This window comes from Prunus persica, chromosome G6 (genome assembly GCF_000346465.2).
Source record: "Prunus persica cultivar Lovell chromosome G6, Prunus_persica_NCBIv2, whole genome shotgun sequence".
NCBI classification, from domain to species: Eukaryota; Viridiplantae; Streptophyta; class Magnoliopsida; order Rosales; family Rosaceae; genus Prunus; species Prunus persica.
Window position 1 is genome coordinate 21,501,993 of NC_034014.1, and position 10,772 is coordinate 21,512,764.

Genomic DNA, 10,772 nt, shown 5'->3' on the forward strand with positions numbered 1-10,772 from the left:
CTTTAAAATAAATTAAATACAAAACATGAAGGTAGATCGCATATATTGTAATTTAGTTAATAATAATAGAGCATATATATCTTACCAATTTAGGTTTTAATTAGATGGTTAAAATTATGTGAGTTTATGTCTAGAATATAAAAGTAGTAAAGACAGCTATGTGAAGAACCCAAGACGGCATATTGCAACGGAAAGCCTGAGCACACGGAAATGACAAAATGCCAAGATAATTTTATTCAACTAAAGAAGGGTACATAAGCTTGAAATTGGAAATGACGATCTAGTCTAGTAGGGGAGGAGCCCCCCACCTACCCAACTTAAGGATCTTAGATAAAACTGTTAACTAATTAATAATATCATGGAATAGAGTTGAAAGAAAATCAACATAAGCAGTGGCAATGATGATGATCGCCAAATAGTTTGCAGATTCCTCCTTTCTCACAATCTGAAGTGCAAAATGTCCAGCATTTTCCACCGTTTGGGTTGTCATCCGCACCAGGGAAACACTTTCCAAGTTCAGGATGATCAGTACAACACTTAGACCCTTCAACAGTTGCAATCTTCCAAACTGAAATTATAAAAAAAAAAAGAAAAAAAAAAGAGACAATTAATTAATTCTCCAAAAAATTTATAGTCTTATTATGAAATGAACCAAAAATTAAAAAACAAAAAGCCTCTTGAACAAACGCTGCAATATATAAAATTATATTACAAAATATTTACGGGAAAAACAAGTGTAAACATGAGTTTACGCACTTGAACAAACTCTAGATTCTTAGATTAAAAGTAATTAAAATTGATCCAATTTGAATTTTTTATCCACTCATACATTGATACGATCAACCAAAAAGGAAAAAGAAAAAAAAAAACCCTAATAGCTTGCATGCATTGACATCTGTTTGACCATATATAGGAGATTGTAAATACTTTAATTGAAAAGCCTAACTAACAGGAAAAAAATAAAATATAAATGATTGAAGATTATTGAAACGAACCATTGGTGGTTGATAAGAGCACCAAAATAAGGACTAAACAAGGGATTGTAAACTTAGCCATCCTTTTTTCTTGAATTCACTTCACTTGTTCTGCTAAACAGTTGAGACAATGTGCGATTTATATAGAGAGTCCAAATATATAGTCATAAATATATAATTACGTTCAAAATATATATGGTATTTTTAGGGAATTAATTGACCTTAATTATTTTGTTACAAATGCTACAAATATATAAAGCTGAGTTGACTTCTGAGAATTAAGCCTAGTCTTCAATCACGTCGGCTGCAAAACTAGGAAAGGAAATGCATACTGTCTTTCTTTTATGGGGCTATTGTTATGGAAAGGAAACGCATACTTTCTTTCTTTTATGGGGTCATTGTTATTTCGGAATCAATTATCTTTCCTTTTCAAGATGCACTAGTTATTCCTGGTATGATACGGCCCCTAGGATCATTTTTGTTCTTGTAATTTGCTTTATTTTGTTAATCAAAAAAGTTGTCGTTTCTTCTATAAAAAGAAAATGAAAATCAAGCATAAATTATATCTTTTCCATACACTACTATCAAATTTTACACATGTTATGCATGTGAGTTCCACATTAAAATCCGTAATCTAATATATGAAAATTTTAGAATTAGATTAACTAGAGAGGAGTAGTTGATTTCTCTCTCTCTCTCTCTCTCTCTCTCTCTCTCTCTCTCTCTCTCTCTCTCTCTCTCTCTCTCTCTCTCTCTCCAGTTTCTCACTTGCCCAATTCAAGACTTTCCCTATAGATAGATATGACCCATATAGATACAGAGAGCTTCAGTTGACGAATTCCTCAAAAAATTTTATTTGAGGGACACCCATATAGGTCCCACTAAACCCTCAATAGGAGGGGATTGTATATACACTGCTACAAAAAGGGAAAAAGACGACCACAAACAAATAACGGCAGGATAAAATACCGTCGTTGTGTTTAGAAAGACGAGGGTAACAGAAAACCGTCGTGGATAAGTAACATAAACACCTAAAAAATAGAGATCCGCTTGGGTATTTTTAAAACACAACTCATCGAACTAAAAAAACGTCATCTTATTAAAAAGGTTTTCTAAAATAATGACAGCAGGTATGAAGCCACCGACGTAGAAGATTAAGACGACGGTTTACCAAAACAGCCGCCATGTTAACTCCTAAATAAACACGACCATCTGTTCTTAATTTGCGTCGTATAATTTAAACGGAATCCACGTCGTTATATTACAAAGTAGCATTGTCATAAAGCAATGTTCCATGACGGTAAAGATAAATTTATCGACGTCTTATTTGGGAGTGTACTACAACAATATCTGTAACACTTCTATCGTAAATATTAGTGGAGAACCACGTCTTTTTTTACTATATCAAGACATATTAAGTTACTACACGATGACGGTCCATATAAGTTAGTACTAACCACGTTGGTATGTTCAATTGGAGTCGTATAATATTACTTTACCACGTCGTGAAGTGAAAGGTATCGTCGTATTATTTCAATTAATACATTTGCAAATTGCTAAAAGGGTATGTTCAGAATCGTACTCGTCCTGAAGGTTGCATTGCTGAGCGGTGTATAGCTGAAGAAATTGTAGAGTTTTGCACCGAGTATTTATCTGATGTTAGTACAGTTGGAGTGCCATCAAGCTAGAAGATGGGAGTTTCAAAGCCAGTATCAGGTTGCACAGTGAGCTTAATTGATCGAGACTTGTTGAACTAGGCACATTTATATGTCTTGGAGAATACGGAGGAAGTCCTACCTTATATCGAGTATGAGTTTTATTCTTTAAGATATATGATTAATTTGCAGGTTCAAAGTGAACTTAATGGGGAAGAAAATAACGGCGTATCAGAAAATTTGAGGTGGCTAGCAGCTAGTCCAAGCATGGCAGTGCCATCATATAGGAGCTATCTTATTAATGGTGTTAAATTTAACACTAAGGCACAAGATGATGTGCAAACTGTCCAAAATAGTGGAGTTTATTTACCTACACATACTATGCAAGTTGCTAGTGCCAAGGATAAAAACCCTATTGTCTCCAATATGGATTTTTGTGGTGTCATTCAAGAAATTTGGGACCGTGACTACCAAAAGTTTAGAATCCCAGTCTTAAGGTGTGATTGGATAGATAATACTTCAGGCCTTGTAGTCGATGAACCTAGATTTACTCTTGTAGATCTGAGTAAAATTGGATATAGGAATGACCAATTTGTTATGGCTTCAAAAGTCAAACAAGTATCTTTTATTGACAACCCAATGCATTGTGGTTGGTCGGTAGTGTTAACAATGCCTAATAGAGAATATAATGATGTTATTGGTGATGATGTGCTAGGTGATATTAGAATTGAGTGTTAGCCATTTACTAGAGGGATACCAAATGTTGACACATTTGATGACCTAATGGGTAAGTTTGGGAGTGAAAATATTAGAGATGAGTGTGAAGATATATGGATTGATTGATTGTTGTAATGTATGACATTAGTTATGCAGTTAATTATATGACATTAATTAATAGCTCTATATATCATTTTAATTCGGATAACATTTTCATTATGCAAGCTTTGGGCAAACAAATTAAAAATACTGGGTTAAAGGTGTACAATACAACAGTTCAGTTAAAAAATCACAAAAACAGATGTCTAAAACATAACCAACGTCGTATTTTTATAAATAACGTGGAATGACACTACAAAAGTCCGTAAAGAAATAAAAACCGCCGTTTGAAAAAGAAAACATGTTGGTTAATTAAAATTAAATTACACAGGTTAATAAATATTACCAAAAAAGATGGTCATGAAAATAATGCACATCGTAGATTTAAGAATACCACAACGGAACAGTGCTCCAACTAACGAATTTTGAAAAACACTACTTCCACCGATTAATAATTACCGTCGTCTAATGTTGGAAATAAAGGCAACTCAGTTTCATTAACTGTCGTGACACTCTTCTGCACGTCGGTTAGGCTAAAACAATTGACGTCTCAGAGAATACACACGTCAAAGAGGGTTATAAAAGCGACTTTTAAGAGGCCAACCACGTCAAGACCTACACAAAAACCGACACGGTAAGTAACATAACAACGTCGACAAATTGGATGCTTGGGACGTAGTGAAGAACATAACCATGATCGTTGTTTTATATTAACCATCGTACAAGCACTAATCCACGGCGTTTCTTTTCCTGTTCACGCCGTCAAAATAATTTTTAATCTCTTACCACAGGAGTCATGGTTAGGAGTTGTTACATCGTTTTTCAATAAAAGGTGTGTCATGTTAAATCTTTAAGATGTCAGTGTTTTTAAAAAAAAAAAACGTTTGCTAACTTTGTCCAATGGGCTTTTTTTACCATTTAAACGTCGGTTCTCGCAAGAAACGGACGTGGAATATATTTAAAAAGATGATTTTTTCCTCCCTAGCGACGTGGTTAATACATTTTACGTCAGTTATGGTATGATTTTTGACATGTAATATACTTTAGACGTCTATTCTTTTCTGTAAGTGTCGTCTAAGTTTGTCGAAGTTTTTATTTTTTTGCATTTTTATATATTTTAGACATCAATTTTTTATTTTATTTAGTCAACGTAGTATATGTTAACCACGACGGTTTCTACCACTACTACATTTTACACTTTGCGCGACGAAGAGAATTTCGTCGCGCAAAATACATTGTAGTCGCACAAATTTTAACGCGACAGAAACTTCGTCGCGCAGAATCCGTCGAGCAAAGATCGTGAAGAAAGACTTTGCGCGACCAAGTTTTTTCATTGGTCGCGCAAAGTGACTTTGCGCGACAAAAAAATATTGGTCGCGCAAAGTAACTTTGCGCGACGAAAACATATTGGTCGCGCAAAACTTTGCGCGACGAAACACATTGGTCGCGCAGAGGTTTGCGCGACGAAAAATATTTGTCGCGCAAAATTTTGCGCGACGAAACACATTGGTCGCTCAAAGGTTTGCGCGACGAAAAATATTTGTCGCGCAAAGTCTCAAAAAAATTTATAAAAATAAAAAATTCCCGCGTCTCATTTTTGGTACCCGCCTACATTTTTAGAGTTTTGTGCGACGAATACTAATGTCTCGCAAATATTTGCGCGACGAAATATTTTTTGTGTTTTAAATTTTTTTAATTAAAATAAACTAATTTAATAGTTTGCGCTACAAAATATTTTGTCGCGCAAGGTTTTTGACTTTTTATTTTATTATTTCTTTAATATTAATTTATTTATATTAATTTATTCAAATTTTTACTTTTTAAATTTAATTTAATTGTATGATTTTTTTTTAAATCACTTTAATTTAAATTGATATTAATTTTTTCAAATCTTTACTTTTTAAATTTAATTTAATTGTAAGATTTTTCTTAATTACTTTAATTTAAATTGACATATTCAAAATAAAATTACATATGAAAAATAGTGATCAAATTATCCAAGAAATATGTTTTGATAGCTTCCTAATCCTCAACTTTAGCCATCAAAGTCTCAATGATTACCTACAAAAAAATAAATATGGTCAAATAACAACAACAACAAAAAAAAGAATGCATAATCTCCTCTAAAATTGTTATACCACAAATCCAACCCAAACTCCAATCTCTCCCTTTTACTCAACCCCAAACCCCACACAAACTCAAAACTAACTCCAAAAACACATATTAATGAAAAAAATTTCAAATTTGGAGAGAATATATCTTTTGGCAAGATTGAGAAGGAGAAGTGAGTGTGAGAGAATTAGATAAGATAGTGATAGAGAGATGAGAGAGTGAGAGATAGTGAAAAGATAGATGAGAGAGTGAGTGAGAGTGAGAGATAGTGAAGAGAGATATGAGAGATTAAGTGAGAGGAGTGAGTGTGAGAGAAAGGGTGGAATTTGGGGAGAGGGAAAGAGAGAGGAGAGGTAAGAGTAGAGAAAGACATTGAGAAAATGGTGGATGAGTAATTTCGGTTTTAAAAATCGTATCACTTTGCGCGACGAAATATATTGTTGGTCGCGCAAAGTTTTGCGCGACGAAACGTATTGGTCTCGCAAGTTTTGCGCGACGAATATAGGAATATTGGTCTCGCAAAGTCTAAAAAAAAATTATTATTTTTTTAAAAAATTCCCGCATCCCATTTTTGGTACCCGCCACAATTTAACTTTGCGCGACGAAAAATATATATTGGTCGCGCAAAGTCTAAAAAAAAAAAAATTTTTTAAAAAAATCCCGCATCCCATTTTTGGTACCCACCAAAATTTAACTTTGCGCGACGAATATAGGAATATTTGTGGCGCAAAGTCTAAAAAAAATAATTATTTTTTTTAAAAAATTCCCGCATCCCATTTTTGGTACCCGCCAAAATTTTTAAATTTTTGCGCGACGAAAAGTACATATTGGTCGCGCAAAGTCTAAAACAATTATATACAAAAAGTCCCGCGTCCCATTTTTGGTACCCGCCCAAATTTTTGCGCGACGAAAAATATATATTGGTCGCGCAAAGTTTTGAGCAACAAAAAATATTGGTCGCGCAAAGTCTAAAGTTTTTTAAAAATAATTATAAAAAAAAAACCCGCGTCCCATTTTTGGTACTCGCCCAAATTTTTTGATTTTGCACGACGAACTGTTGGTCGCGCAAACTTTTGAGAGACGAAAACGTAGCACAATATTTATAAAAATAATTATTTTTGAATAAGAAAAAATAAAAAATAATTATGATTTAAAATATAATTAAGGTGAAAGCTACTTAATAAATGTATATACTATTCAATTTCTTAACACGTACAAAATAAATAAATTTAAAGCTATTTAATAAAAATATATATATACACACACCATTCAACGATCCAACCGTAAGACTTGTTTGTATATACTTCAAGATCGTATAACCCAAAAATCGCAAAAAACAAATATTCAGAGATCTAGTAACGGGACAAAACTTTTCGATAGTTATAAATGAAAAATCACGATTTAACGGTTATTTTAACTCCGATTTTGATGATTTTTTTACAGCTACACTCCTTGACCCTATATGAATACAATGACTGAATTTGATCTTCAATTTAAAACATTTGCACTAGTGGATACCACAAAATCTTATGTTATATTTAACGAAAGTATAAATAAACTCTTAATTGTTAGTGAATATATTGTTTTGATGGCATACACATTCTACGAAACTAGTTTCAACGATCCAACCGTCAAACTTGTTTGTTTATACTTCGAGATCATATACGCAAAAATCGAAAAAAATAAACATTCAGAGATCAAGTAAAGGAACAAAACTTTTCAACAGTTATAAATGAAAATTCATGATTTAACGGTTATTTTAACTCCGATTTTGATGATTTTTTACAGCTACACTCCTTGACCCTATATGAATACAATGACTGAATTTGATCTTTAATTTAAAATATTTACACTAGTGGATACCACAAAATCTTATGTTATATTTAACGAAAGTATAAATAAACTCTTAATTGTTAGTGAATATATTATTTTGATGGCATATGCATTCAAATAAACTAGTTTCAACGATCCAACCATCAAACTTGTTTGTTTATACTTCGAGATCATATACGCCAAAAATCAGAAAAAATAAACATTCAGAGATCAAGTAATGGGACAAAACTTTTCGACGGTTATAATGAAAAATCACGATTTAACGGTTATTTTAACTCCGATTTGGATGATTTTTTACAGCTACACTCCTTGACCCTATATGAATACAATGAACTAATTCGATCGTCAATTTAAAATATATATTTTCTAACAAAAACCCAATCCGAACAACAATAATATATTTTTCTAACAAAAATCCGATCCGATCTAAAATAATAAATTTAAAGCTACTTAATAAATATATATACCGTTTAATTTCTTAAGTGTTATGCATACAAAATAAAAAACAAAAATAAATTGGTTTAGGTGACAAAATGTTTGGATTACGTCATGCAAAGATTTTAAAAAAATAATTTTTTTATTTTATTTATTTTTATAAGGACTTTGCGCTACGAAGTTTACTTTTCGTCGCGCAAAGTCACTTTGAGCAACGAATTATTTTTCGTCGCGCAAAATTGGTCGCGCAAGACTTTGAGCGACGATGTATTGTCGTTGCGCAAAAGTTTGTCGCGCGAAGTGACTTTGCGCGACGAATTATTTTTCGTCGCACAAAATTTGGTCGCGCAAGACTTTGAGTGACGAAGTTTCAAGTTTCGTCGCGCAAAGTGACTTTGAGCTACGAATAGTTTTTCGTCGCGCAAAATTTGGTCGCGCAAAGGGTTTTTTTTACTAGTGTACGTTAGACACGAGGGTATTCCTTCAAATAGAGACGTGGATAACTTTTTTTATGTCAGCGTTTATGTAGTTCTTGATATGTAACATTCTTTAGACGTCTCTGTTTTTTAAAAACCGTCGTATAATGTTGTCGAAGTTTTCTTTTTATGCTATTTATATATTAATTAGACGTCGGTTATTATTTTGGTATGATGTTGAATGTCTTAACAACGTCGGTAATTTGCCGTCGTTGTTTTATGTATCAAAAGATGGCGGTCGATTTCATGACGGTTTGAAAACCTTCTTGACGATGAGAATTCTCGTCGTCTATTTCAATTTTTGTAGTAATGATATATATATGCATTTGAAAACTAATTAATAGAGCTTTTTAGTGAAATTTATATCTCAATTGGTTCATACTTAAAAAATTAATTGTGATTGCAGCTTTTATTGTTTTTGTCATGAATTACGAATGAAAGTACTATTTTTTATTTTTTTTTAGTGTTATTTTCATCTTAAACAAATTTCTGAACTTTTACACCACCAACTCTTGAGGTAACAATCAGGTATTGATGATAGTAAAGACTAGAAGTTAACATTCACCTGAAAATTTTAAGAGGACTAGAGAAGTTTATAAGGAGCTCTCATATCAAAGAATGAGTAACAAAGTTTGCCTAGAAATTAATAGCCCAAAATTTCATAAACATCGACTTTATTTCAAGAATAAGATACACACGACAAAAAATTAAGCATTCCCTTGTGCATCTTAAAATATATTCTTCGTCTCTATGGAATTAATAAGGCCAAACATCCCATGTGCGCGATGATGATCCTTAGCAATTCATCTTATTGCCAAACAAGGCATGTTGGCTAGGAAGTTATTTTCATATTAATATGGAGATTTTATGGTGTTTGCCACATCAATGACAAAGCGGTACTTAACATCAGCCTTGGCAACTCAAGGGCAGTGTTCACATAATCCATTGGAATAACTTCAACATCTGCTGTGATATTGTGCTTTGCTGCAAAGTCTATCATCTCTTGGGTCTCTTTCATTCCCCCAATTGCACTGCCAGCAACAAGCTTCCTCCCTAGTAATTAAATCACAGAATTTAGTTTATTTTGGTCTTAGAGATAGAGTTTAGATTACGCTGAAAAAAAATAGTAATGAGCAAAACTAGGCCGAAAATAAAATGAACTTACCCAACAGCTTCCTTCTTCTTATTGGGGGAGGTACTTATCACAGTAACTTTTGCTCCAACAGCTTTGGCAAACTTCACGGCCATATGGCCAAGGCCACCAAGCCCCACCACACCCAAATGCTTACCAGGCTCCATCAGTCCAAAGTATCTCATAGGGCTGTAAACTGTGATCCCAGCACACAGCATTGGGGCAGTACCTTGTAGTGGAAGGTTTTTGGGGATTTGAACGACGAAGTGCTCATCGACTACTATCTTGTCGGAGTATCCACCGAAGGTTCTTGATCCGTCTTCGTGGTGTTTGTTGTAGGTCCACACCATTTTGGGGCAGTAGTTTTCCAGGTCCTGTGTACAGTTGTCGAATGAGCGACATGAACCCACCATGCACCCAACTCCGGCTATGTCTCCTACTTTGAATTTTGTGACATTGCGCCCCACCTTTGTCACTTCTCCTACAATCTCGTGTCTGCAAAATTTCGATGAAAATGCATATTATTTTCCGAGTTATTTTCATGCCTTCTCATTATTTATAGGGTGACATTTGAGATTAAACTCCATGTACTAAGCTTAGTTGAACCAATAAGTTAAATAATGTACCCTGGGACAATGGGATATATGGTCATTCCCACTTCGTCCTTAGCGAGGTGAAGGTCTGAGTGGCAAATTCCACAATAGAGTATCTTCATGCTGATATCATTATCACCATTACCTCTGCAAGTACCCCAAAAAATAAAAAAACCACACAAGTTTGGTGAAGCCTATATCTTAAGCATTAATAATTCAAAATGAGGTCTATAGTAAGATTTAGCGAAATGGTGTGGAAAGGAAAGAACAAGTAACTCAAATACCTCCTGGTGAAGTGGAAGGGAGAAAGAACACCAGAGGAATCTCTAGCTGCCCATCCATAGGCTTTCACTGCTTGTTCTTCGGCCCCTGTTAATTCTTGAGACATTATTGTACCTTAATCAATATTGTGTATGATCTGTATGTGTACCTTGAGAGAATTGAAATGAGGCAGAGTGTTGTGGTGTCTTGGTTGGGGGTTTACGAAGAGATATGGTTGGGTAAGCTTCAAGAAAGAAAGTAATGCACCAGTTGGCGGAAATATTATATCATATGCATATTTGAAACTGTGAGAATCAGCAATGACGTAGTGCGATCGACTTGCCGGCCATGTATGAATTTTCTGCTCCTACTTTTCAAACCATTTTAAAAGTTTTTACCCCATCCTCAAGCCAAAGAACATGCGTTGACCAAATCAACGGAGCCACCAAGACAAAATTATGTAAGGGGAGAAGAAAAACCACAAG

The 10,772-nt window shown here is 33.9% G+C and overlaps 1 pseudogene; it reads right to left on the reverse strand.

The window, feature by feature from the left end:
• On the reverse strand, positions 9,024-10,481 carry LOC109949829 (annotated as a pseudogene).